Source organism: Tamandua tetradactyla, chromosome 3 (assembly GCF_023851605.1).
Source record: "Tamandua tetradactyla isolate mTamTet1 chromosome 3, mTamTet1.pri, whole genome shotgun sequence".
NCBI lineage: Eukaryota > Metazoa > Chordata > Mammalia > Pilosa > Myrmecophagidae > Tamandua > Tamandua tetradactyla.
In genome coordinates this window covers 113,602-119,601 of record NC_135329.1, presented here as the reverse complement: position 1 = coordinate 119,601, position 6,000 = coordinate 113,602, and the positions used below count along the sequence as shown (strand labels likewise).

The window sequence follows — 6,000 nt, the reverse complement described above, 5'->3', positions numbered from 1 at the left end:
AGAAAATTCACAAATATGTGGAGGCTCAACAACACGCTTTTAAGGAAGAAATTACAAGACAAATCAGTAAATATCTTGAGACTAATGAAAATGAAAACATATCAAAACTTACAGGATACAGCAAAGGCAGTGCTAAGATGGAAATGTATTGCCCTAAATGCTTATATCAAAAAAGAAGAAAGGGCAAAAATCTAGGAATTATCTGTCCACTTGGAAGAAGTAGAGAAAGAACAGCAAACTAACCCCAAAGCAAGCAAAAGGAAAGAAATAATGAAGATTATAGGAGAAACAAATGAAATCAAGAACATGAAAACAACTGAGAAAATTAACAAAACCAGAAGTTGGTTCCATGAGAAAATCAATAAGACTGACGAACCCTTAGCAAGACTGACAAAAAGAAGAAGAGAGAGGATGCAAATAAATAAGACGAGAAATGGAAGAGGAGACATAACCACGGACCCCACAGAAATAAAGGATGTTATGACAGGATACTATGAACAACTTTATCCTAATAAATACGACAATGTAGAGGAAATGGACAACTTTCTACAAAGGCATGAACAACCAACTTTGACGTGAGAAGAAATAGACAACCTCAACAAACCAAGCACAAGTAAAGAAATTGAATCAGTCATTATGAAGTGTCCCAAAAAGAAACAGATGCCTTCACATGTGAATTCTACCAAACATTCCAGAAAGAATTTGTACCAATACTGCTCAAACTCTTAAAAAAAAATGGAAGAGGAGGGAAAGCTACCTAACTCATTCTAAGAAGGCAACATCACCCTCATACCAAAGCCAGACAAAGATATTACAAGAAAAGAAAACTACAGACTGGTCTCTCTCTTAAATATAGATGCAAAAATCCTCAACAAAATTCTTGAAAATTGAATCCAGCAGCACATTAAAAGAATTACACATCATGACCAGGTAGGATTCATTCCAGGTATTCAAGGATGGTTAGATAACATAGGAAAATCAATTAATGTAATACACCATATGAACATATCAAAGCAGAAAAACCACATGATCATCTCCATTGATGCAGAACAGGCATTTGACAAAATTCAACATCCTTTCTTGCTGAAAACACTTCAAAGGGTAGGAATAGAAGGGAACTTCCTCAACACGATGAAGGGAATACATGAAAAACCTACAGCTAACATCATCCTCAATCGGGAAAAACTGAAAACTTTCTACCTAAGATCAGGAACAAGACAAGGATGTCCACTATCACTATTGTCATTCAACATTATGTTGGAAGTTCTAGCCAGAGGAATTAGACAAGAAAAAGAAATACAAGGCATCAAAATTGAAAAGGAAGAAGTAAAACTCTCACTGTTTGCAGATGATAAGATTCTATACGTCAAAACCCAAAAAAAAAAATCCACAGCAAAACTACTAGAGCTAATAAATGAGTACAGCAAAGTTGCAAGTTACAAGATCAACACACAAAACTCTGTAGTGTTTCTATACACTAGTAATGAACAATCTGAGGGGGAAATCAAGAAAAAAATTCCATTTACAATTGAAACCGAAAGAATAAAATATTAAGGAATAAATTTAACTAATGAGACAAGAGACCTAAACAAAGAAAACTATAAGATATTGTTAAAAGAAATCACAGAAGACCTAAATAAATGGAAGGGCATACCATATTCATGCACTGGAAGACTAAATATAGTTAAGATATCAATTCTATCTAAATTGATTTACAGATTCAATGCAATACCAATTAAAATCCCAAACACTTACTTTTCAGAAATAGAAAAGCCAATAACCAAATTTATCTGGAAGGGCAAGGTCCCCCAAATAGCTAAAAGTATCCTGAGAAATAAAAATGAAGTCGGAGGTCTCACATTACCTAACTTTAAGGCACATTATGAAGCTACAGTGGTCAAAACAGCATGGTACTGGCATAAAGATAGATATACTGACCAATGGAATCGAATACAGTGTTCAGATATAGACTCTCTCATCTATGGACAATTGATCCTTGAGAAGGCAGTCAAGCCAACTCACCTGGGACACAACAGTCTTTTCAATAAATGGTGCCTAGAGAACTGGATATCCACAAGAATGAAAGAGGATCCATATCTCACACCCTATACAAAAATTAACTCAAAATGGATCAAAGACCTAAACATTAGCTCTAAGACCATTAAACTGTTAGAAGAAAATGTAGGGAAATATCTTATAAATCTTATACTAGGAGGCAGTTTCCTAGACCTTGCACCCAAAGCACCAGCACTGAAGAAAGAAGTAAATAAATGAGAACTCCTTAAAATTAAATCTCTGTGCATCAAAGAACTTTGTCAAGAAAGTAAAAAGATAGCCTACAGATGGAAGACAGTATTTGGAAATGATATATCAGATATGGGTCTAGTATATAGAATATATAAAGAGACTGTTCAACTCAACAGCAAAAAGACAGACAACCCAATTACAAAATGGGCAAAAGACATGAACAGACACTTCTCAGAAGAGGAACTACAAATGTCCAAAAGGGACATGAAAAGATGCTCAACTTCCCTGGCTATTAGGGAAATGCAAATCAAAACCACAGTAAGATATCATCTCACACACACCAGAATGGCCACAATCAAAAACACAGAAAATGACAAGTGCTGGAGAGGATGTGGAGAAAGAGGCACACTGGTCTAGTGTTGGTGGGAATGTCAAATGGTACAATCACTGTGGAAGGCAGTTTGACGGGTCCTCAGGAAGCTAAGTATAGAACTGCCATATGACCCAGCAATACCACTGCTAGGTATTAGAGGACATGAGGGCAAGGACACAACAGATATTTGCACACCAATGTTTATAGCAGCATTATTTACAACTGCCAAGAGATGGAAACAGCCCAAATGACCATCAACACATGAGTGGCTAAACAAGCTGTGGTATACACATATGATGGAATACTATGAGTTGTAAGACAGAATAAAGTTATGAAGTATGTGACAACATGGATGGACCTAATGGACATTATGCTGAGTGAGATTAGCCAGAAACAAAAGGACAAATACTGTATGGTCTCACTCATATGAACTCACATTAGTGAATGAACTTGGAGAATTTCAGCTGGTAACAGAGACCATCAGGAGATAGAAATAGGGTAGATATTGGGTCACTGGAGCTGAAGGGATACAGATTGTGCAACAGGACTGATAGTAAAAATTCAGAAATGGATGGCATAATACTACCTAACTGTATCCAATGTTAGAACACTGAATGAAGCTGAATGTGAGGATGATAGAGGGAAAGGCCTGGGGGCACAAATGAAATCAGAAGGAAAGATAAATGATAGAGACTGAGATTGTATAATCTAGGAATGCCTAGAGTGTATAATGATAGTGACTGAATGTACAAATTTAAAAATGTTTTTGCATGAGGAAGAACAAAGGAATCTCAGTACTGCAGGGTGTTGAAAATGGATGGTAATTTATATTTTAAAACTTTAATTTATGTGTGAGAAGAAAGCAAAAAATGTTCACTTGGTATAAAATTATATTTTGACTAGTGCATTTCCTAATATAACTTATGTGGACAGTTTAATTGAACACCATAGTATATGGAACCTTGAGTAGGGCAGGAGATTTTGTAGGTTTATCCATAGTAATGCCCCGATAAATCCCAGAGTGATTTCAACAGTGAATAAAAAAGTATTTGCAAAGTCCCCTTGGAGGAACGGTGAGAAAGGGAGAAAATTCAACCTCCTCAAGTGGAGAATTCTTGATATTCTCACAAGCAGTAGGGACAGACAAAGCAATAGGCTGAGCCCTCAATCTTGGGGTTTGTTCATATGTAACTTAACCCCACAAAGGATAGGTCAAGCCTACTTAAAATTAGGCCTAAGAGTCACCCCCAAGAGAACCTCCTTTTTTTCTCAGGTATAGCCTCTCTCTCTCAGCTAACACGACAAGCAAACTCATTGCCCTCCCCCTCTCTACATGGGATCTGACTCCCAGGGGTATGGACCTTCCTGGCAATGTGGGACAGAAATCCTAGAATGACCTGGGACTCAGCATTAAGGGATTTAGAAAACCTTCTCGACCAAAAGGGGGAAGACCGAAATGAGACAAAATAAAGTTTCAGTGACTGAGAGATTCCAGAGTCGAGAGGTTATCCTGGAGGTCATTCTTAACACATTAAATCGATATCACATTGTCAGTTAAGGCTGCCTGAAAATGTACAGCTGTGTTCCAGTAGCCATGTTTCTTGAAAATGATTGTATAATGATACAGCTTTCACAATATGACTATGTGATTGTGAAAACCTTGTGTCTGATGCTCCTTTTATCTACCTTATTGACAGATGAGTAAAACATATGGATTAAAAATGAATAAATAATAGGGGGTACAAATGTTAAAATAAATTTAGTAGATTGAAATGCTAGTGATCAATGAAAGGGCGGGTTAAGCGGTATGGAATGTGTGAGCTTTTTTCTGTTTTCTTTTTATTTCTTTTTCTGAATTGATGCAAATGTTCTAAGAAATGATCATGATGATGAATGTACAACTATGTGATGATGTTGTCAGTTATTAATTATATATCAAGAATGAAATGATATGGTAAGAATGGTTGTGTTTGTATGTTGCTATGTTCAATAAAAAAAAAACAATTCTCAAACATACTACTCACACTGAGCAAACACATGTTCTAGTCCATTCCAACTTAGAAGTCTGCTTGGTCAGTAACCTGAAAAATAAAAATTAAATTATACCACTACTAAAAATCTCTTGTATCTAAGTAATTCCGTTCTCAGACTTATGCTCTTCCAAAGGATGGACTGACAGAAGGATGGAAAGAAAGGTGAAAATTGAACAAAATTATATTCTAAGCCACCAGCAACTCAGCTCTAAAATTTTAAATCTGTTGACAAAACTATTAAGAGAGACAAAAGAATACCAAAAGAGGGCAGCTCTACCTTTTGAATGATTTTTTTTGTCTTTGGAAAATCGGAGGCATGGTGATGGTGCAGAGAACAAAAAAAAAAACAAAAAACAAAAAACCATAAATTCAAGATTAAATTTATGTTAAATAAATTTAATTTATTAAATAATAAATTCAAGCTACAATGCAAAAGCAATGCAGAAAATGTTTGAGTAAAAATACTCAGAAGTAAAAAAAAAAAAATACTCAGAAGTGGATGTATCTTTTCTGCCTTATCTTATTTTTAGATGAATAAAAATGAGGCTAAGACCAACCTTCGAATATTTCATTTTAATTGTTAATATGTTACCCATTTTATAGTGAGAAAATCATGTAATTTAAATATGATCAGCGTGAAACACACCAAATGAAGTTAACTTTCAAAAAGGATGTTTAAAGGGCACTGTCACTCAAATATTTATTTCACTATTGGTTTCACACTACTTTTGATTCTTAAAGTTCACACTAAATCTTAGAGCTATTTTTAAAAATATAAACTTTCTTGAATATTCCAAATGTTCCAGTGGGATACAGATATTATCCTGCAACAAATAATTTACCAAGCAAAAGCTATAAAACCTATCTTCAAATAATAAATACATTCTATTACCTTTTTTACCTTAAGACAAAAATCAAATGCAAATAACAGTATTCTCAAAACAAAGTAGAAACATATGCCAAAATATTAAATATAACAAAGTTTTAGACTGACATAGGATTCATGGAATTAAGATTATTTTCAAACAATATGGCTTTATTTCCAAAATGCACATTACTTTTCAGAAAGGTTCACTCCTCATTTATTTAGCTATTACATTTGTTTTAATCTTTTTATTAAAGGATTTTCTTGCTTTTCTCTCAATATTGAACATACAACTGTATTTTGCTCCATCATAAATCAAAGAACAATGAAAAAGTAGAAATTTCACTGTAATTCCTTTATAATGATAGTTAAATATTTAAATTCATAAATTAAGAATATTTTCCTCCTAAGTGGAAGAGAACAATAACTACTTACTTCTCTTATTACCTCTTATATAATTATTAAGTATAAAAAAAGGCTTC

The 6,000-nt window shown here is 34.2% G+C and overlaps 1 protein-coding gene across 3 annotated transcripts in view; it reads right to left on the bottom strand.

The window, feature by feature from the left end:
• Positions 1–433: 433 nt before the first annotated feature.
• The window catches only part of LOC143676883 (uncharacterized), a 97,813-nt gene continuing 92,246 nt past the window's right edge, over positions 434–6,000 (bottom strand). For all 3 annotated transcript variants that reach the window (XR_013172256.1, XR_013172257.1, XR_013172258.1), the window contains one exon: positions 434–4,701. The gene's annotated coding sequence lies outside the window, so the exon portion shown is untranslated. The remainder of the gene's footprint in view (positions 4,702–6,000) is intronic.